The sequence below is a fragment of the Oryctolagus cuniculus genome, chromosome 8 (genome assembly GCF_051225735.1).
Source record: "Oryctolagus cuniculus isolate XC-2025 breed Fujian yellow rabbit chromosome 8, ASM5122573v1, whole genome shotgun sequence".
NCBI lineage: Eukaryota > Metazoa > Chordata > Mammalia > Lagomorpha > Leporidae > Oryctolagus > Oryctolagus cuniculus.
In genome coordinates this window covers 77,819,818-77,843,340 of record NC_142874.1, presented here as the reverse complement: position 1 = coordinate 77,843,340, position 23,523 = coordinate 77,819,818, and the positions used below count along the sequence as shown (strand labels likewise).

At 37.1% G+C, this 23,523-nt stretch overlaps 1 long non-coding RNA gene across 2 annotated transcripts in view; it reads left to right on the top strand.

The window, feature by feature from the left end:
* Positions 1 to 23,523, top strand: part of LOC138843382 (uncharacterized) — a 54,515-nt gene that overhangs the window by 10,135 nt on the left and 20,857 nt on the right. The window contains exon 2 of one of the 2 annotated variants that reach the window (XR_016212031.1): positions 16,687 to 16,917. The exons of the other annotated variant lie outside the window; for it this stretch is intronic. This is a non-coding gene — a long non-coding RNA (uncharacterized LOC138843382). Of the gene's footprint in view, positions 1 to 16,686; positions 16,918 to 23,523 lie in introns of those variants that run through there. 2 annotated transcript variants of the gene reach the window in all.

Here is a 23,523-nt window from a genome sequence, read left to right as displayed (position 1 = left end):
GTATAGAACTGGAAAAATGATAGAAATAAAATAGTTTTTATATTCTGAGAACCCATTAAAATCATTTATTGATTTATATTTTTCTATACACATATTCCATATATTTGTAATATTTAAAATACGCATATGATTCCCTAAATATACAGTAATTCTTGCGATCATGACTCTATTTTCAAACTTCCCAACATTAATTAAATCAGATGCTTCTTTTCAGTAACTAAGACCATTGATACACTGGTGAATTAAATTGGTGGTGGTAGGATTTGATTTCAACATGAAAGTTATTAAGGTATAATCCACTAGTTATGAGGTTTGTTTTAGGTTTTTTTACATATACATTGTATCAGATTAAGGAAGACTCATCATACTTCTATTTTCTTAAAAGTTATTATGTTTTAATTTAAAAGGGCTCCTAAAGTATTATTCATAAAAATGTATTTGTATATTGCTTTCTTTCCAATACTTATATGAAAACTCTATTTTGTTATCCATATAATTTGAGTTTATTGCTTTAACTTTAGAAACCAGAGCAGGCCTGTTGAATAAATCTTATTGAATACATCTATAAATAACTAAAAGTATTTTAGTGTATGAAATATGAAACTTCATATTTTCCATTACTACATTGTGGAATTACAAATCCATTAATTTTGAAGATGTGAAAAATTATGGAAGGAAATCTACTGCAAATATTAGGATGGATAGCATCTCTTCTATTGTAAAGGCAGTTAATTTATTGACTATTTTCTCTGAAGATGACAATTTCATATCTGAACTGATCAAAGTATGCTCTTAAATTTTAGAATGAAACTTATTATAGTACAATTATACTAGAGAAGCTAAACATTTTTAAAAAATATGAAGACACTAATAAATAAGTAATATGGAATGAGGTCCAAGATCTTTGGGAAGAAAAGCAAAATCAAGCAGAGTATAATGACGAATACAAAATGCCATTTGTCAATAAAAAATATGTATCTATTTCTAGGTTTTTCCACATATTTTATAGCTTAGGAAACTAAGTATATACAAATTGTGTAATTTATCAAAGGCCACAGAACCAGAATAGTCTGTTAACCTACCTGTGTATTTGTCTTCCTGCCTGCCTATTTGCAATGGGCATTGCTGGAGAAGAAAATTTAGAAATGGAGAATGAAGGTCAAGGATAAAAGAGACCTACTTTTCATCTTATTGCCTTTGATAATTTTTAATTTATGTCATATACATGTAATAAATAGACATACAAGAAATTTTAAAAACTACTCTTAAGTGGGTTCATTATGAAATGGCACAGTTTTCTATGTTCGCACATGCTTTTTTTTCTATTTGTATTGAGATCTTTCTAGGGTTTAATGAACATATATATTGTTACAGGGGTAGGACATTTGGCTTAATTATGAAGACAAGACATCATAAGTGGGCATCAAGATTAGTTATTCTGGTTATGTTAATTTCTCCTGTTAATCAATAAATAAAATGAAGAGGTTTTTATTGGCTGTCAAACCAATCTTTTGGGAAATTTTTTTTTATTTTTGAAAATAAAATTTGAATAGAACTACTTTTAAAATTTACCAATACCATAAGAACAATTAATCTGACAATAAATATTTCAAAAATTTTTAAAAAATGACTGTGTCCCACATTTGAGTACCTGAGTTTTATCCCAAGATCCATCTCCTTGCCAGGAAGTGCTTGGGAGGAAGGGGTGATGACTCAAATCATTGGTCCCTGCCACCCATGTGATATATTTGGATTGAGTTACTAGCTGTTAGCTTCCTGCATGCATATAAGGAGTGAACCAGCTGATGGGAACCTTCTCTGTTTTTCTGTCTCTTTATTTTTCATATTAATTAATCCAATTTTAAAAAGATCATTCAAGTGCTGCTTATATTTAATACTGTTAGAATGCACATGTGAACAATATATATATTGTCCAATATATATTCAATATATTATGTATATATATATATATATTAGAATTAATGAGTTCACATTTGCTAGTCTGGAATTTACTGTAACATGAACCATGATATTTACATTTTTGATAACATATTTAAACAAACATTAGCATTTCCATTTTGAGATTGTGGAAGGTTGAATTGGAAATCATATGAGGCCTTCACTGAGTGCTTATTTCCTTCAATTTCTTGCACCAAGTAAAGTGATACTGAAATATCACAAAAATACTATGCTTTAAAATTCCGTTCTGAAAGCATATCTGATCTTCCAGTAGTAAAAATAACAATAAGAATGCCATCCATAGAGTGATGCATGAAATTTTGTTTAAAGAAGATCTCTTACTATATTCAATAGGAATGATAAAAACTTGCTTGCTGGGTCTAGTGCCATTGGTGGGAGAATTCTAGCTCTAGTGACCCAGCAAAATTCTTGCTATAAGTGGGCATGGTGGGACATGCAAGAATGGAACAAAAAGGATGATTTGCTTGAAAATGGAGAATGAAGGAACTTATCAAATGGTCATGTAGAGAGGCTTTGCCACTTTTGAGAACATGGCAGGTGCAAATGTGAATCATTAGAATGGGGCATACCCTGAGCTCTCAGATTCCCATGAGTGTTAACGTTGACATCATGTTTTTTCCTTGTGACGACTGAACAGCTCTCAGTATCCCACACACCAATCATAAGGGTATGCCCAACTTTCAAGGAAACAAGGTGAAGACATCTGGCAGAAGAATCCACTAGCCATACTGACTGAGAATAACTAGCAGCCAAAGCCTTGAGAGAGATGGGCCAGTCTCTGTGTAGGAAGCGCTTGGTTTACACTCTTTGTTCCTGCTTAGTCACAGTTGCTCCTCAGCAAACGTTAGTGTTTCTCTGAGATCTTTTTTTTTTTTTTTTTTCCCATTTAGGTGTTTATTGCGATAAGCTTTTCTCCCACTTCTGCATTTGCTGCATCCTATAGGTTTTGACATGTTGTATTTTGTTTTCATTTGTATCACTCAAACTATTTTTCTAATTTCCTACATTTCTATATTTCTACTTTTGAGTTTTCTTTGGTCATTGGTTATTTAGGAATGTATGTTTAGTAACCACATATCTGAATTATCTGATTTTCCTAATTTTACTGATTTCTAGTTTCATATGATTTTGGCAAGAGAAAAATAAATACTACATGACTCAACTTATAAGAATTATCAGGCCAGCACCACAGCTCAATAGGCTAATCCTCCGCCTAGCGGCGCCGGCACACCGGGTTCTAGTCCCAGTCGGGGTGCCGGATTCTGTCCCGGTTGCCCCTCTTCCAGGCCAGCTCTCTGCTGTGGCCCGGGAGTGCAGTGGAGGATGGCCCAAGTGCTTGGGCCCTGCACCCCATGGGAGACCAGGAGAAGCGCCTGGCTGCAGAGCACCAGCCGCAGTGACCATTGTGGGGTGAACCAACAGAAGGAAGACCTATCTCTCTGTCTCTCTCTCTCACTGTCTAGCTCTGCTTGTCAAAAAAAAAAAAAAAGTATTGTTTACTTAAATGTTTATGAAGAGGGCAAATATCATGGGGGAGAGGCTCAGGAAAATTTGGGGAGCTGAGGAATTTGTGGTGTATTGATTGGCTTGATGGAATTGTGGATATTTTTATATTTCCAAATGTATCAAATTGCTCATGTTCAAGAGCTCTCTGTAATATCAATTATGTTTTAGTAAAGATGCTTAAATATAAAATAAGTGAAACATCTTTAAGATAATTGGTGTTGCTTTCAATTTCTCTTGTTATTGCATACACTTCACTACAGGTTATTTTGACTTTGAAGTAAAATTATTCACAATATAACAAATATGGCCTCTTGATGACCTATCTTAAAGTTCCCTGCATGTGGGATCATTTTGCAGATGTTCATGAGTTCATAGCATTCAAGAGTATAAACATAGAACTACTAAAGTCACAGCATGGGGCACCATAAGATATTAATGAATAGAGGTTTATTCACGATATCTTAGTCCTTGCCTAATCACAGAGTAATTACTTCGATGTCTTTCCATTCATTATGTGTGCAAAAGGGCAGTAAATAGAATTATCTTTCATGTAAGGAGTATAGTGCTTGAAGAATGATTTATGTGGACAGGAAGTGGGGAATTATGGGAAGAACCATGCAGACAAACCCTGGACTATTTAAATTTACCCAGGAAACATGGCAATTGAGATTTTCTGTTCAGTTTGAAGTACAATAAAAATGAAGTCCCTGTTTGCTTGTCATTCACTCATGATAAACATCAATCTTGGGCGGGCGCTGTGGCTCACTTGGTTAATCCTCCGCCTGCGGCACCGGCATCCCATGTGGGCGCCAGGTTCTAGTCCAGCTCTCTGCTGTGGCCCGGGAGGGCAGTGGAGGATGGTCCAAGTGCTTGGGCCCTGCACCCCATGGGAGACCAAGAGGAAGCACCTGGCTCCTGGCTTCGGATCGCTGTAGCTCCAGCCGTGGCAGCCATTTCAGGGGTGAACCAACAGAAGGAAGACCTTTCTCTCTGTCTCTCTCTCTCACTGTCTAACTCTACCTGTCAAATAAATAAAAAAAAATCAATCTCTCCTTGTCCTCTAAGAAATATGCTATCAGTCATTTCCTGGTAATTTCTAGAGCTCGGAGTTCAAATGTTTTTGCTGTTTGCAAGAGAACATGAACCACAGGAGCAATGTGGCAGCCAATGCTGAGAAGGTCTTTCCTTCTCAGATTGTTGTTTAAGAATAAAAAAAAAAAAAAACAACCCATACTGCACTGAGAATTATTACCAAATTATAATAATAACATGAAATCTGTAAAATTAGATATTACAAAGCTTGGAAGTAAAAGATAAATATTTTTCTATTGATTATCTTACCCATTTAACAGGAACTAATAAAATAGCTAATTTAATTTATCTTTTTTTTATTTATTTGAAAGTCAGAGTTACAAAGAGAGAGGAGAGGCAGAGAGAGAGAGAGATATTTTCCATCCAATGGTTTACTCCCCAATTGGCCACAACGGCCAGAGCTAAGCTGATCCAGAGCCAGGAGCCAGGAGCTTCTTCCAGGTCTCCCACGTGGGTGCAGGGGCCCTAGGACTTGGGCGATCTTCTACTGCTTTCCCAGCCCATAGCAAAGAGCTAGATTGGAAGAGGAGCAGCTGGGTCTCGAACTGGCACCCATATGGGATGCCAGGGCTCAGGCCAGGCCATTAACCCGCTGCGCTACAGCACCAGCCACAATTGAATTTATAAGACTTTTTGGTATGTTTCGCTTACCTAATTTTTATTCTTAAATTGTGGGAGGTATGTGTATTTTTTTAGAAATATATAGATAGGAGAATAAAATAATGGTTGCCCTTTGTTGAACACACACCAAGTTGTAGGCACTTTGTGGAGTTATTTTCATGTTCTATTTTATTAAATTCAAAGAGGTATAAAGTCACTTATGTTTCTGGAGAACTAGCTTAAAGATGGTCAAGTTACACTTTTGAAGAACAGACTTGACCCCATTTCAGTCTGAGCCTTTGGCTGGTATTTTGGGAAATTGATTTTCTGTTGTAATTGTTTAGAAGGTGATGAATTGCTAAGGAAGCGGAATGGCAAGAAACTGCTGTTTCTAATTTGGAGGCTTTTAGATTTATGTTTTTTTTTTTTTTTTCCAAGCTACTAAGGATGAGTAGTATTTCATTTTCCAGAGTTGTAGAATTAATTAAAAATTTAAATGAAGTCACAATGAATTCTCAATTACAAACTTATTTCTAAACCGTATGTCATATAAATCACAGATGGCTCGGAGTTGTTCAAACTGGACTTGAATTTACACTTTTCCCTTCTTTTAACCTGCAGAAAGTTATGTGTGTTTCTATGTGCCATTTATCTTATCTGTAAAATGGGGCTAACAATGAGTGCCATATGCTGTTATTTATGAGAATTATAATTTTTTTCCTTGATCTTTATTTTTTATTATTTTTTTAATGAATATAAATTTCCAAAGTACAGCTTATGGATTACAATGGCTTCCCCCCCATAACGTCCCTCCCACCCGCAACCCTCCCCTTTCCCACTCCCTCTTCCCTTCCAATCACATCAAGATTTGTTTTCAATTCTCTTTATATACAGAAGATCAGTTTAGCATACATTAAGTAAAGATTTCAACAGTTTGCTCCCACACAGCAACATAAGGTGAAAAATACTGTTTGAGTACTAGATATAGCATTAAATCACAATGTACAGCACACTAAGGACAGAGATCCTACATGAGGAGTAAGTGCACAGTGACTCCTGTTGTTGACTTAACAAATTGACACTCTTGTTTGTAGCCTCAGTAATCACCCTAGGCTCTTGTCATGAGCTGCCAAGGCTATGGAAGCCCCCTGAGTTCACCAACTCTGATCATATTTAGACAAGGCCATGGTCAAAGTGGAGGTTCTCTCCTCCCTTCAGAGAAAGGTACCTCCTTCTTTGATGACCCGTTCTTTCCACTGGGATCTCACTCAAAGAGATCTTTCATTTAGGTCTTTTTTTTTTTTTCCCAGAGTATCTTGGCTTTCCATGCCTAAAATACTCTCATGGGCTTTTCAGCCTGATCCACATGCCTTAAGGGCTGATTCTGAGGCCAGAGTGCTGTATAGGACATCTGTCATTCTATGGGTCTGCTGTGTATCTCACTTCCCATCTTGGATCGTTCTCTCCCTTTTTTATTCTATCAGCTAGTATTTGCAGACACTATTCTTGTTTATGTGATCCTTTTGGTTCTTAGTCCTATCATTATGATCAATTGTGAACAGAAATTGATCACTGGGACTAGTGAGATGGCATTGGTACATGCCACCTTGATGGGATTGAATTGGAATCCCCTGGTATGTTTCTAACTCTACCGTTTGAGGTAAGTCAGCTTGAGCATGTCCCGAATTGCACATCTCTTCCCTCTCTAGTTCCCACTCTTATATTTAACAGCAATCACTTTTCAGTTAAGTTTCAGCACTTAAGAAGAATTGTGTATTGATTACAGTATTCAACCAAAAGTATTAAGTAGAACAAACAAAAAGATACTAAGAGGGATAACATATTAATTTGTTCATCAACAGTCAGGGCGAGGTCTGATCAAGTCACCATTTCTCATAGTGTTCATTTCACTTTAACAGGTTTCCCTTTTGGTGCTCAGTTAGTTGTCACCTATCAGGGAGAACATGTGGTATTTGTCCTTTTGGGATTGGCTTATTTCAATCAGCATAATGTTTTCCAAATTCATAACAGGGATCACTTTTCAGTTAAAATTTAAACACCTAAGAATAATTGTGTGTTAATTACAGAGTTCAACCAATAGTACTTGAACAAATAAAATACTAAAATGCGAGAATTATAATCTTATAAAGTGATGAGCACAATTCCTGACACTGGGAAGTTCATATAACATCTGAGTAGGAAGTTATTTGGATACATACTGGAGAATTCTAAGCTATGGATATGAGCATTTAATATTTATAATTAACTATTTATCATTTTCCCCAGTTAGAATGACTATAACTGATGACAAAAATTAAAAAATACTGGGGAAAATGTGCAGAAATGAGACTCCTATAGGCCATATCAGAATGTAAATTAATTCAAACACTGAGGAGGTTCTCAAAATATTTTATATAACACTATGAAGTTTCTTTAAAAATCTATAAATGAATCTACCATGTGATTCATCCATTCCACATCTGGGATATATCTAAATGAAACAGAAGCAGTACATCAGAGTCATACATCTGTACTCACAGGTTTATTGCAGCACAAATAAAATCAACACACAGCCAATCCAGCACAACAGCCAAATAAAATACACCAAGGTGTCTGTGAACAGAAGAATAGATAAATAAAATGTGGTGCATGTGTACATTCCAGAATATTATTCAGGCATAAATAGCAATGAAATATTGCATTTGTAGCGACACATAGAGAACTGGAGGATATCAAGTTAAGTGAGATAAACCAGAAATATAAAGACAAATACTATGTAATCTCATTCATATGCAGGAGCCAAAATAATTGATTCCACAGAAGTTGAGAGTAAAATAATGATCAAAGATGGTAGGCAGGAAAAGGGGAGAAAGGATGGAGGAAAGTTGGATAATAGACATCAAAGTAGAATCAGATAGGAGGAGAAAGTTCTAGTGTTCTACAGCACAGTGGGATAAAAACCATTTAAACAATTTGTTATTCATTTAGAAAAAAAACAAAAGACAGGAATTTTAGGTTCTCAGTTCAAGAAATATAAATATTTAATAAGATAGAAATGCTAACTATCCCAATTTGATCATTACACATTATATATATGCATCAAATCAGCACACTGTAACCAAGAATTATATACAATTACTAAACGTCAATTGTAAATTTTTTATGTTCAGTTTTGATTTAATTTTAACCCAAAAGTACATAAAAGACTATTTTTGAGATGTCAGCAGTTCGTTTTCTTCTTTTATATTAGCTATTCATTTTTGTTAAAACATACACTACATTGTTTCTGCTAATTTGAAAATGATTTTCAAACCTTTTAGGATCATTTTACATTTTTTTAGGAATTATTTTATTTATTTGAAAGGCAGAGTTACAGAGAGGAAAAGGCAGAGAGAGAGAGAGAGAGGTCTTCTATCCACTGGTTCACTCCCCAAATGGCTGGAAAGGCTGGAGCTGTGCCAATCCAAAGCCAGAAGGCAGGAGCTTCCTCCAAGTCTCCCATCCGGGTTCAGGGGCCAAATGACTCGGGTCATATTCTACTGTTTTCCAGGCCATAGCAGAGAACTGGACTGAAAGTGGAGCACCAAGATTCAACCTGGCACCCCTATGGGATGCCAGCACTGCAGGCAGCGGCTTAACCCACTACGCCAGAGCACCAGCTCCTATTTGGTTCTTCTTAATGAGTTTGATCTCTTTAGCAATATGTTCATTCATATCATTCATTGATTTCCTCAATACTTTAATTTGTCTCTCTGTATTTTCTTGTATTCTCATTGAGTTTCCTCGCAATCATTATTTTGAATTCTATATCTGTTATTTCGTAGCTTTCCTTCAAGTCAAGATCTAATTCCGGAATTCTTTTGGAGATGTCATGTTATCTTGCTTTTACATGTCTGCTGTGTCACTCCATTGACATCTCCCCCTCGTGTGTATTCATCCTTTCTTCTTTATGGAGTAGCTCTTATTGTAAAAGAGATCATGGTTTAGCTGGTATGCACGGACTACGGGCTTGTTGCTTTGGCTTTGGTTCTAGGTGAGCCCAGAGTGTAGTCTCTGAGTATTTTCGTTTGTCTTAACCGTAGTCAGCTGTGTTTGTATAGGTGCAGTGATATTTCTTCCTCCTGGAAGCAGTCCTTCCTTTTTTCTTTTCATATTCCAGAGCAGCTTGGTTGTACCCTATTCAGCCATCTGGAATTCTCTGTCCCCTCAATTATAATTTTGGATATAGCTAAATATTTAATTTTAATTATTCAAATGAGCGCTCTTCAAAGTGACTAATTCAAGCTCTTCTGTGTTCCCCTGGTTCTGACAAATGTGGGCAAATGGGAAGAAGAAGGGAACCACAGCAGACCAGGATAATTCTGCCAAGAACAACCAAAATCTAACCTTTTGTATCATTATGTATAAAGCGAAAGATAATTAATGGACTCTTGGGTATAATGGACTTAATTCTGATGTAACTAATAACCCTTCAGTGATACTTCAGGAAATTAAAGAAGGTAGAGATGTGGACAACAAAGGAAGCCACAGGTTTTCTTTTTACATTCTAAATGATTTAAAAATGTGGATTTTTTTTATTGTGTTATTTAGGAAAGAGCAACACATGTCTGCATCATTTTATTTCCATAAAAAACTCACAAGCACACAGGATCTTGTTGCTTGTCTCAATAAATATAGTTTTAGCAATGGAAAACTAGAAAGAATGAATAAAGGAGAAATACGCAGGAGATATCATTTAGGTGACAGGAAGTCACCAGTGTCGGGGGTGACTGTCCATACGTTTCTGCTCACCTTAATGATGCTCATATTTCAAAGATCACGGTGAGAAAGGAGGTCCTCTGATTGCTGCAGCGCCCTCGACATGAAGACTGCTGCTAGACTCAGTTTGAGAAAGAAAAGCTGCAGGGAGAAATTAGGATGCTCATGCTAATTATTTTCTGAGGAAACAGAAAAGGGTTAGCAACTGCATAGAGTGGATGAAAGTAGAGATACTTAATTATGAGGAAAACAAATACTACTCTCATGTCCCCATGTCTCCAAGCACTACTGGCCACATTTGGAAAATGCCTAATTATCATCCATCTGCCTTTACCCATCAAAGCCAATCCCACCTGTATTGAGGTCTGCTGAGATACTGTACACACTTTTTCAGGTAATGCACACTGGAGTCTTCTTTAAGTTGGAAAATAATTTAAAGTTCCAAGAGTGTGAGGATAGATCATTCATTAATCGTAGCATTGGGGTCGTCATGTGACTGAGTCATTTCGTGAACTCAATGTCTCTTCTAACACATAATGCTCAGATGATGATATCCTCCAGAGGTATAGATATGACAAAAAACCCAAGGAAATTTTTGAAAAATTCAAACGATATAATCTAAAAACAAGCAAATACTTTACAATTTCAAAAGCTATACATATACCACAATATCAAGCATATATTATGAGGAGAAAAAAATAGAGGAAATATGTTAGATTTGATGCCTTTATGATATTTGCTTGTTTAAAGATTATATATTTAATATATTTGTTACATAATATACTAATATATAAATATATTATAACTATATATTATGTATATTTACATATTATAATTATATAAATTCTATATTTAGCTATCTATCTATCTATCTATATTATTTATTTGAGAGGGAGAGAGACAGAAAGAGAGAGATTTCATCTTCTGATTTACTTCCCAAATACTCAAAAGAATGGGTCTGGGCTGAGGCTGAAGCCAGGAGCTGGGAACTTGATCGAGGTCACTCATGTGGGTGGAAGGAACCAAAGTACCTGAACCATCATTGCTTCTCCTAAGGCTGCAATAACAGGAAGCTGCAATAACAGGAAGCTGGAGTCAAGAGCTGGAAGTAATTACAGAACTCAGCCACTGCAATACAGGATGCCACCTTCTTACCACTAGTCCAAACTCCTGCCCATAAGGTGCTTTAATAAGTCTAAAATGAGCAAGTTATATTTCCTAAATTTTCATTTTTCTTTTTCAAATATTTATTTACTTTGAAAGTCAGAGATACAGAGAGCAAGGAAGAGATGGGAAGAGATTTTCCATCAAATGGTTTGCTCACCAGATGGCTGTAATGGCCAGTGCTAAAGCCAGGTGCCAGGAACCTCCTCTAGGTCTCCCACAGAGGTCGCAGAGACCCAGGGACTTAGGCTATCTGCTTTCCCAGACACATCAGCAGGGAGCTGGATTGAAAGCACAGTTGCTAGGACTCTAACAGGAGCCATATGGGATGCAGGCACCACAGGCCACAGCTTAACCTGCTGCATGAAAACACTGGCCCCAACAAGTTATATTTTCAAAGCAAGTCTTACAGACTTAGTCCAAGCTGTAAAATAAATTGAAAAGTCATCTGTTGATTCACGTGGACATGCTGTGCAGAGACTAAATATTAGAATTTTCTTGATAGACAGAAACTGTTTTATTTGAGATTTAAATTTCGCACTATAACCAGTTGCCATTTCTAATAGAAATGACTGATTTGAAGTTTTAGTGATCTGCATAATAATGTAAAGGAATTAAATTAGAGAAATCTTCATGACATAGATGGTTTTCTCTGAATGAAGAGAACTCAAACTCTAAAACATACCATTTCTTCACAAACTTGAACTTAATACAGTTTGCTCTAAATTTAATACAGAAGGAGCCAGCGCTGTGGTGTAGTGGGTAAAAGCCGCCGCCTCAGTACCAGCATCCCATATGGGCACTGATTCGAGTTCCAGCTGCTCCGCTTCCAATCCAGCTCTCTGCTATGGCCTGGGATAGCAGTAGAAGATGGCCCAAATGCTTGGGCCCCTGCACCCACATGAGAGACCCGGAGGAAGCTCCTGGCTCCTGGCTTCAGATTGGCACAGCTCCAGCCGTTGCAGCCATTTGTGGAGTGAACCAGTGGATAGATAACCTCTCTCTCTCTCTCTCTCTCTCTCTGCCTCTCTGTAACTCTGCCTTTCAAATAAATAAATAAATAAATAAATCTTCTAAAAAGCAAATAAAATAAAATAAAATCGTCCAGAATTTAACTTGTAGATATCAGTAGTGTTGCATTTCTTCTAAATCTGGTTGCCTGGTTATGTAACTGATGTTTCAGGTTTTGACGTTTTGTCTTGTTCTTGTTTTTATTTAAACAGAATTTTAATGAGTACTGATTTCTACCTAGGTCTATTCTGTATGAAACTACAGTTAGAATTCATAAAGTTTATTTTTGTCTTATGCAAAAAGAAAACCATTCCTTTATGAGTAGCATCAAGAGTGCATATGTCTACATAGCAGGCTTTATTGATTGATTCATTGATTGATACAAATTTACTTGTTTGAAAGGCAGGGTTACAGATAAAGAGAGAAAGAGATAGAGAAAAAGATATATTCTACCTCTTGGTTCAGTCCCAAAATGACCAAAACAGCCAAGGCTGGGCCAGGCCAAAGCCAGAGCCAGGAACACCATCTAGATCTCCCACGTGGATGTCAGGTGTCAGAACTGAGCATCTGCTGCTTCTTTCCCAGGCTGATTAGCAGGGAGCTGGATTGGAAATGGGGCATCTGGGACTCCAGTAGATGCCCGGATGGGATGCGGACGTCAATGACCGCAGCTTATGCTGCTGCGCTGTAAAGCAGGCCTCTACAGAGTAGGTGTTAAATTTCCTTGTTTACTTGCCAAATAAATTAATTTGAGAATAAGGTAAAAACGACTGTTTTTGTATTTATAAAGAATTTTCAATATTTTCAACACATACTACAAAGAACAGCATTTTCTAAATTGCTAATAATTAAAATTAAAATAATATGCACTATCCAAATCCATGCCTGACTTCTTAAATAAATGCCAGGGAGATAATTTTTCCTATGGCTGTGCTCCCTAACTTTAAATTTTACCACAAAATTATGATCCTCAAAACAAATAGAAACTGTTGTGAAGATTTTTTTAGATGTATTTATTGGCTGCAACAACTAGAGCTGAGCCAGGCCAAAGCCTATACCTTCATCCAAATCTCCCACATAGCTGCATGGACCCAAACACTTGGTCCATCTCCACTGCTTTTCCCAGGCCATTACCAGGAGCTGAGAGCTGGTTCAGAAGTGGAGAATCCTAGACACAAACATTGCCCATATGGGATGCTGATTTTACCCACCACAGTATAACACCTGCCCCTATTTTTAAAAATTCTTGCTGTTATCTAATCTCTTCTACCTGTTTCTGGGTTCTGCAGGATTTTTGAATGAGAGGAGTAAGAATAAGGAAAATTGGCATTTACCAAAAGAGGTTCCAAAAATGGCAGAATAGGAAGGGGGCTTACTGTTCTAGTATAGAGAAAGACAGTTAAAAACCTTTTTACCAGAATAATGCCTTTTAATCTTGTCACCAGTTTTTGCAATATTTAATATCCACTTTATCATCACAGCCTGAATTTTAGCTGACATTCAATTTCTGGAAATTGTTAAAAGATGTGTCTATGTGATTTCCTTTTATTATTTTTTTTAAAAAAGTGTTTATTTTGTTTTCTCATAGTTGGAAGACAGAGCAACAGAACAAGAGACTGAAAGATAGGATTTTTCATTCACTTGTTCATTTCTCAGATGTCCACCAAAGTCAGGGCTAGGCCAAGCAGATGCCAAGAGCCTGGATCTCCATCCCAGGTCTTCCACATGGGTGACAAAGACCCAAGCAATTGAGATATCACCTGCTGCTTCCCAGGGTGCCTTAGCAGGAAACTTGATCAGAATTAGACGACAGCATTGTGTTTCCTCTGTGTGGCCTGTAAATAACAGGAGGCAATATTCCTCTGCTTACATCATTCAGTGGTCAGCATCTTGCAACGAAGAGCCAACTTTGTATTCCAAAGACAAAAATAAATACCAAACTAGTAGATACACAGCATTAGATAAATGTTATCAAGATAATAATAATAATTATTCCTCAAGAGGTTCTGACAGTATTATTTGTCATTTTATTCATCCTAAATTTATTTGGTGATTAGGGTAAAAATATGTGTTAGCTAATTAGCTTTATTCAAAATAAAAATAAACATCTTTATATTACAGGAAATACTTTATCATTATAGACTGAGTTGCTCACTGAAATTATGCTCCAGATGTAACCTAAAAAAAAAAAAAAACTAGAATATCTCCCCTAATGATTAATATTTCAAAGAAATGAATCCCAGGCCTGTCAAAAAGTCCTGGATACTAACAGTGGTAAAAGGCTTATTTAATTTTGAAAGATTTGCATATACATCATAAAGAATCATAAGGAACCTATAATTACAATTTTTAAAAATATGTTTTAAAACAGAAACGATGGTAGTCTCTTCCCCTATTTTTTTAAAGATTTATTTTATTTATTTGAAAGACAGTGTTACAGTGAGAGGTAGAGACAGAGAAAGAGGTCTTCCATCTGCTGGTTCACTCCCCAGATGGCTGCAACAGCCGAAGCTACGCCAATCCGAAGCCAGGAGCCAGGAGCTTCTTCCGGGTGTCACGTGGGTGCAGGGGCCCAAGCATTTGGGCCATCTTCTACTGCTATCCCAGGCCATAGCAGAGAGCTAGATCAGAAGAGGAGCAGCCGGGACTCAAACTGACGACCATGTGGGATGCTGGCGCTTCAGGCCAGGGCATTACCAGCTGCACCACAGCGTCGGCCCCATCTCTTGCCCTATTTTCAACAGAAAAGATTATGCCTCTTTAAATTTATATAGGCCATTGCGGAATCTATAACACATAGACATAAAGCTCAGCTTCCTTGGAAATTATACTGTATAGTTAAACATTATATTGAAGTAATATTTTATTTCTTTATCTATATTGCATTATACCCCATGAAAAGATGTTATATTCAAATGATAATAGAAAAAATGTTAAAATTTATTATTGAAAATTTAGTAAATTAAATTAACTGCAGAAGTTATATCTGTATAGGCTAGTAAATATTTCATTTAGAGGTATTTACTTAATATATATAAATGTCAGCATATTGATATAGTAATATTAAAATGCTGAATATTATATTGCTTTTTCTGAAATAATATCAATAAAAATTCAAATACTTGTCTATTTGTGTGTACTTTTTAATATACCTCAAGAAATTAGAACTAGGAACAGACATTTGACATGGAGGTTAAGGTGTTGTCTAGGGTGCCCACATTCCTTAGTTGAGTGCCTAGGCTTTATTTCTGCCTCTGCTCCCTATAGATCCCTGTCCTGGCAGCTTTGGGACCAGCAGGCAATGTCTCAATTAGTTGGGTTTCTCTCACTAAAGTAGGTCTGGATTCCACAGGCCTGGCTGTTGCCAGCATTTGGGTACTGACTTAACAGTTAAGGGATTTCTGTCTCTTTAATCTAAAATAATCGTTAAAAAATAAAAAGAAATCTATACTAGAGATTCTAAACTCTTTTGAATTCTTAATTGAAAATATGAATTAAGACTAACGCAGAATTATTACAATCTCCACTCATTTTTACTAAAAAAAGTGTTCAAATCAAAGTTGCACATTTGCTAGATATGTACTGCTGATTGCATACGATTTTTCAATTCATTTTTTTTCTCTAAGATAGTATTGGGGCCAGCACTGTGGCATGGCAGGTAAGGCCGCTGCCTGCAGTGCCAGCATCTCATATGGGCACCGGTTTGAGACCTGGCTGCTCTACTTCTAATCCAGCTCTCTGCTGTAGCCTGGGAAAGCAGAAGATGGCCCAAGTGCTTGGGCCCCTGTACCTGCATGAGAGACCTGTAAGAAGCTCCTGGCTCCTGGCTTCAGATCGGCCCAGCTCCAGCCATTGAGGCCAATTGGGGAGTGAACCAGCGGATGGAAGACCTCTCTCTTCTCCTTCTCCTTCTCCTTCTCCTTCTCCTTCTCCTTCTCCTTCTCCTTCTCCTTCTCCTTCTCCTTCTCCTTCTCCTTCTCCTTCTCCTTCTCCTTCTCCTTCTCCTTCTTATTCTTCTCTCTCTCTATGTAACTTTTTCAAATACATAAATAAATCTTTTTTTTAAAAAAAAAGGTATTACCAGTAACATCACTGCTTTTATCCTTCGATTTTGATGTGAAAGGCAAAGAGATATAAAGACAGACAAACACACGAAGATCTTCCAGCTGCTGTTTCACACCTCCAAGGCCCACAACACTCAGGGTTAGGCAAGAACAAGTAAGGACCCCAAAACTCATTCAGGGTCTCCATGTAGGTGGCAGGGACCCAAGTACTTGAGGCACATCAGCTGCCTCCCAACGTGCATGTTAGCAGGAAGCTGGATGGAAAATTGCCAGAACTCAAACTCAGGGACTCAAATATGAGATGTGAGCGCCCCAAGGCACAACTGTGCCAAACATACACCCCAACACCATTTTATTTAAATTACACAATTGGAAATACCCTGAATTTCCACAGAAACTGTTTTGTAGAAATTCAGAAACTATTTTGCAAATGACTGTTTTCAGGGGTTACAAGTAACAATATCCAAAATTTTAACATAGACATTGGTTATTTTTTCTTTCTGTTTTTAAGTAATAGCAGAAGATGGCCCAAGTCCTTGGACCCCTGCACCTGTGTGGGAGACCCAGAAGAAGCTCCTGGCTCCTGGCTTCAAATTGGCGCAGCTCTGGCCATTGTAGCCATCTGGGGAGTGAACCAGCGAATGGAAGACCTCTCTGTCTCTCTGTCTCTCTCTCTCTCTCTTTCTCTCTCTGCCTCTCTGTAACTCTGCCTTTCAAATAAATAAATCTTTAAAAAAATGAACTATTTGAAATATACAATTTGATAAATTTTGAAAACTGTTTATGGACATGAAACCACCAATAGGCACAATTAGAGAATAATACAAATTCCGTCACCTGACAAATCCTTCTGCTGTTTGCAGTGGCACAACCACTCTGGTGTCAGAAAGATTGTTGTACCCGTGGAAAGGATAATTGGCCTCTTGTGGACTTTTATTAGAAGGCAATCATATATTTTGAAATTTACTACTTTTAGTCATTTTACTATATTTAAGAGTCATCAACAATGTTGTAATATGTTATTTTCTATGCCCTTTTGTCATCATCTGGTATTCTACAATAGAGTTAAACAGTTTGTTTTCCTATTCACTGTGATATTAATACAAGTAGAACTGACTTATTGTAGTTCAAAGATAAAGTTCTAAGGATGTAATGATACGTCCACCTGCGCTCCTTCTCCATTTCCTTTTTTTCTTTTCTTTCTTGATTTCTTTTTTCTTTCTTTTTGAGATAACATATTTTTTAATTTACAATAGTTAAAAGATTAATGCTCCACTGTATAAAGTGTTCAACAAGTAGAGTCACTAGTTCAGCAGGAATATAGGCAAGGGCTGTAAACAATAATCAAATGAAAATATGATCATTTCTACCATGTGCAGTAAGTCTTAAAATAATCACAGATCATTAAAACTATAGTGCTATCATCATTCTTAATCATTGATTCAACAAACATGTACAATCAAGTTTGATGAAACTTTATTTGCAGCAACGCTAATACACAGTCATTTCTTTCATTTTTCTGTGAATGTTTTGTTATTTTCTTTCCTTTTTAATTTTATCTCCTAATACCCAGCTTGTTTTTGTTTGCTTGTTTGTTTGCTCAGGATAGATTTGGCTATTCTGGGGTTTTGTGATTCAATATGGATTTTACGATTTTTCTTTCTAGTTCTGTGAAGCATGTCATAGGTATTTTGAAAAGATTTGCATTCAATCTGTGGACTGCTTTATGCAGTATAGACATTTTAATGATATTGACTCTTCTAATCAATAAGCAAGGAATACCTTTCACTTTAGTGTATAATGTGATTTCAATCTATTAAAATTTACGGAGACTTGATTTGTTCCTGTTATATGGTCTGTTATAGAAAGTGTTCAATGTGATGATATAAACCATGTGCATCTGTAGCAAATGCTCTGTAAAAGTCTGTTAGATCCATTTTCTCAATGGTATGGTTCAACTGCTTATAGAGAAAGTCTTACAGAAAAAATTATGAGCTTTCCCCCATTTAGTATGACATCAGCTATTGATTTGTTATATTGAGAGACGTTACATCTCAAATTTTTTCAGAGATTTTGTAAGGGATGTTGGAATTGTCCAGACATCTCATTTAAATCTACTGATATGATCTTTTAAAATTATTTTATCGTGTTGTTTGGTCTATAATATTTATTGAGTTGTATATGGTAAGTCATCTTTGCATTCTGAGATTAATCACACTTGTCAAAGTGAATAATCTTTTGAATATGCTGTTAGATTTGGTTTTCCGGTATCTTGTTGAAAATATTTACATTTATGTTTATCAAAGATACTGGCTTGCATTTTTCTTTTATTGTTGTATATCTGGTTGTTAGTGCCAAAATAATGTTGACCTAAAAAATGGGTTTGAAAGGATTCCTATTTCTTCTATTCTTTTTTAAGATTTATTTATATATTTGAAAGTTAGAGTCACACTCAGCAACGGCAGGAGCTGTGCTGATCTAAAGTCGTGAGCCAGGGACTTCTTCTGGGTCTCCCACATGGGTGCAGGGGCCCAAGCACTTGAGCAATCTTCTACTGCTTTCCCAGGCCAAAGCTCGATTGGAACTGGAGCATCCGGGTCTGGAACCGGCACCCATATGGGAATCCGGCACTGCAGGCGGCAGCTTTACCCACTACGCCACAGCACCAGCTCCTTTCCATAAACTTTCCATAATTCGTAAATGATTTCACTATTCTTCAACTCAAGGTTCACCATAAATTGGATGTTCATTCTTGCTTCAATTTAATAGAATTCATATTACTATGATGGGGGTCTTTTCAAACTGATGTCTCATCTTTCATATGGCCTCAAACCAGATCTATTTCAGGAATGTTTTAGCAAGTGTACAGGGTCTGACAATGTGATGCAGCAGTTTGGCCTGCAGTTTGTGATGTATCCCCTCTCAGGCCGCCAGTTTGTATCCTGGCTTCTCTGGTTCTAACCCAGTTCCTTGCTAGTGTACCTGGGAAAGTAGGAAAAACTGGTCCCAGTATTTGGGTCTATGCCACCCAGCAGGGAGAGCTGGATGGAATTCCAACCTCCTGGCTTTAGCCTCGTCAAATCCTGACAATTGTAGCAGTTAGAAAGTGAATCCTCCGCCTGCGGCGCCGGCACACCGGGTTCTAGTCCCAGTCGGGGCACTGGATTCTGTCCCGGTTGCCCCTCTTCCAGGCCAGCTCTCTGCTGTGGCCCGGGAGTACAGTGGAGGATGGCCCAAGTTCTGGGCCCTGCACCCCATGGGAGACCAGGAGAAGCACCTGGCTGCTGGCTTCGGATCAGTGCAGTGCCGGCTGCAGCGCACCACCTGTAGCGGCCACTTGGGGTTGAAGCAACGGAAAAAAGGAAGACCTTTCTCTCTGTCTCTCTCTCTCACTGTGCACTCTGCCTGTCAAAAAAAAAAAAAAAAAAAAAAAAAAAAAAAAAGAAAGAAAAAAAGTGTAATATTGGATAGAATATCTCTCTCTGTCTCTCTCTCTCTCTCTGTTGAGTGTGTGTGTGAGTCTCTTTACTCTGCCTTTCTTTTTTTTTATTTTTTCTTTTTTTTTGACAGGCAGAGTGGACAGTGAGAGAGAGAGACAGAGAGAAAGGTCTTCCTTTGCCGTTGGTTCACCCTCCAATGGCGCTGCGGCCAGCGCACCGCACTGATCCGATGGCAGGAGCCAGGTACTTATCCTGGTCTCCCATGGGGTGCAGGGCCCAAGCACTTTGGCTATCCTCTACTGCACTCCCGGGCCACAGCAGAGAGCTGGCCTGGAAGAGGGGCAACCGGGACAGAATCCGGCGCCCCGACAGGGACTAGAACCCGGTGTGCCAGCGCCGCAAGGCGGAGGATTAGCCTAGTGAGCCGCGGTGCCGGCCCTACTCTGCCTTTCAAAATATAATAAATAAACTTTAAAAAAGATGACGTCATACAGTTAAGGTGGAATTATTTTAAAATGCTTCCTTTGGTTGTATATAGGAATAGAAAACTTTTTTGTGTTATTTAATAACTTAAGGGATTTCATCATTAATTAATCCCTTTTAAATGGTGGCTCCTGAATTCTAGAACTCACACATTTATTTAGCAACAGGATAATTTGGGTATCCAAACTACTGACAAACTTCTGTCCAGGTTTATTTTTAATTCACCAATATGTGCAAGCTACTAATTTGGAATTTTAGGTGTGACATCACCTGGCAATATATATACAATATGACCATGATCCTCTTTTACAGTAACATGACTTATGTAAAACATTCTGTTAAAATTTACTCTATAAAAATTAACCAAAAGAAGTAGCAACTATTTAAACCATGAGTAATAAGATTGAAAAGTATTTTCTATTTTCCTGGCAAGAAATTGACTAACAGAACCTTACAGTGAAACGTTAAGGTCTTGAAACACAAAGAGATAGTATCTATTCAAAATTAGCATAAGAAGCTTAACAGTATACCACAGTTTTCTTAAGTAATTTCAAGGATATTAGTATAAAAATTCAATTTTAAAATGATTCAGTTTACATATTAATGAAAGGATTTCAATGTGTTTCATCTACGTGGGTCAAAAACACTACAAGAATATTAGATTTAGGACTTGGATCAATATTTGTGAAGGTGCTATTTTTTTTCCAAACAGTGTGTGCCAAATTAAATCTTGGAAGGAAATGGTTGTACCATTTGCTTCTATAATTATTGCCTTGGCTATGGGCAAGCTGCTTACTGTAGATAGTTATGAGTGAAAGCTGATTGCCCAGCTGTTGTTGGCAGAAAGGACTGTGTAAGGGAGCAAACTTCTAACCTAGGTTTTCTGATCTCAGCAGTTTGATGACATATTTTACTTCTGTTAAACACTAAATGAAGAAATGCTTAACTGTAAATTCAAAATTTGAAACAACTAATTAAATAAAGTCTATGACTTTTAAATGAAAAGTACTGGTTATTTAAAAATTACTATTGTAATAAGTTATTTATCTGAAGATCAAATTATCCAACATGATTGATACAATTTTTCCAGCTGCTACTAACCAATCCTGGTGTATTTAATTGAAATAAATAAATATTGAAACGATTATTTTCATGAATCAAACCATAAGTGTAACAATATGCTTGTCTTCACAACTGAAACCTAATATTTCATGGAGTAGCTAGAAGGAAATAAATCTGAAATGTTATAGTAATTAATGCATATATCAGTTTGAGGATCATATTGTTAATGAATTTCAAAAATTATTTTGTGCTATAGTATGCCTCAGTGTTCATGAAAATTTTTCAGTGTGCTTTTCACATTTTATTGTTTTACTTGGTTTATTTTGTGTAACAAACTTCCCCCAAACTTATCTGTTGCAAAAATTTTATTTGACTTTATATTCTGTTTGTTAGCAACCTGGCCTGACTCAGATGGGCAACTCTACCCATATCAATTTTCCTTAACCATGTGCTTCCTTTCAACTATCAATTAGCTAAGGGAAGGGAGCTTGTAGTTCTACTGAAGCCATGGCCGTGAGGCCTCATCTCTATCCTGTGAGGTCTTCTATACACTAGGAGGTTAACTGGCTTATGTGGTGTCATGGTTTCTAGGAGCAACAAGCAAATCTACCCTGAAGATGAGCATTTTCAAGTCCCAGTTTGTGTCATATTTGCTTACTCTCATATTGGCAAAGCAAGTCACATGGGCAATCTTACAGTCATGGGGAGAAGTTATTACTGAAGTACATAAAGTTAGAGAAAAAAAATTCTACCCATTTTTTTTTTTTTACAATCTACTAAACGAGTAATTTGGCCACAAATTATTCACAATCGTTCCACATAAAATATTTTCTGCCATTTTAACTAGCAAGAATCTCACAAAATTATGTCCCAGCCTCGAAGTTTAGAATTTCTGTGCTATGGGAAACGGTGACTTGATCAGCATAGCCCTGACTGTTGATGAACAACTTAGTACATTATCCCTCTTAGTAGTTTTTTTGTCTGTTCTACTTAATATGACTGGTTTAATTCTGTAATTAATACACAGTTATTCTTAAGTGTTGAAAATTAACTGAAATGTGATCCCTGTTAAACATAAGAGTGGGAATAAGTGAGGGAAGAGATGTATAATTTGGGACATGCTCAAGCTGACTTGCCCCAAATGGTAGAGTTAAAAACATACCAGGGGATTCCAATTCAATCCCGTCACGGTGGCATGTACCAATGCCATCTCACTTGTCCAAGTGATCAATTTCAGTTCACAATTGATCATAATGAAAGGAATAAGAGTCAAAGGGAGCACATAAACAAGTCTAGTACCTGCTAACACTAACCGATAGAATAAATAAAGGGGAGAGTGATCCAACATGGGAAGTGAGATATTCAGCAGACTCATAGAATGGCAGATGTCCTAAATAGCACTCTGGCCTCAGAATCAGCCCTTTAGGCATTCGGATCTGGCTGAAAAGCCCATGAGAGTATTTCAGGCATGGAAAGCCAAGACACTCTGGCAAAAGATCTCTGTGAGTGAGATCCCAGTGGAAAGAACAGGTCTTCAAAGAAGGAGGTACCTTTCTCTGAAGGGAGGAGAGAACCTCCACTTTGACTATGAGCTTGTCTAAACAAGATAAGAGTCGGAGAACTCAGAGGGTTTCCATAGCCTTGGAAACTCATGACTGGAGCATAGGGAGATTACTGATGCCATAGACAGGAGTGTCAATTGGTAAAGTCAACAACAGGAGCCACTGTGCACTTACTCCTCATGTAGGATCTCTGTCCTTAATGTGCTGTGCATTGAGATTTAATGCTATAACGAGTACTCAAACAATATTTCACTTTGTGTTTCTACGGGGGTGCAAACTGTTGAAACCTTTACTTAATGTATACTAAACTGATCTTCTGTAAAAAAAAAAAAAAAGAAATTATCAATTCCCAACTTGACTCTCACTGGGATTAAACATGACAATAGGTCTGATCTGATTTCATCATCATTTAAAAAATCATCTATTATTTTTCACTTTATGTTTCTGTGTGGGAGCAAACTGTTGAAATCCTTACTTAATGTATACTAAGCTGATCTTCTGTATATTAAGATAATCAAAAATGAATCTTGATGTGAATGGAAGGGGAGAGGGAGTGGGAAAGGGGAGGGTTGTGGGTGGGAGGGACGGTATGGGGGGGAAGCCATTGTAATCCATAAGTCGTACTTTGGAAATTTATATTCATTAAATAAAAGTTTAAAAAAAAAAGAATTTCTGTGCGACATTTGTAAATGGTTGCAACTCCTGATTCTGGAATTTATGAACTGAAGAAATGTTTACTGCTTCTGATGCACCCAATATGCAATGCTAAGATGGTTTTTACCTTCAGTGGACACTCCTGTT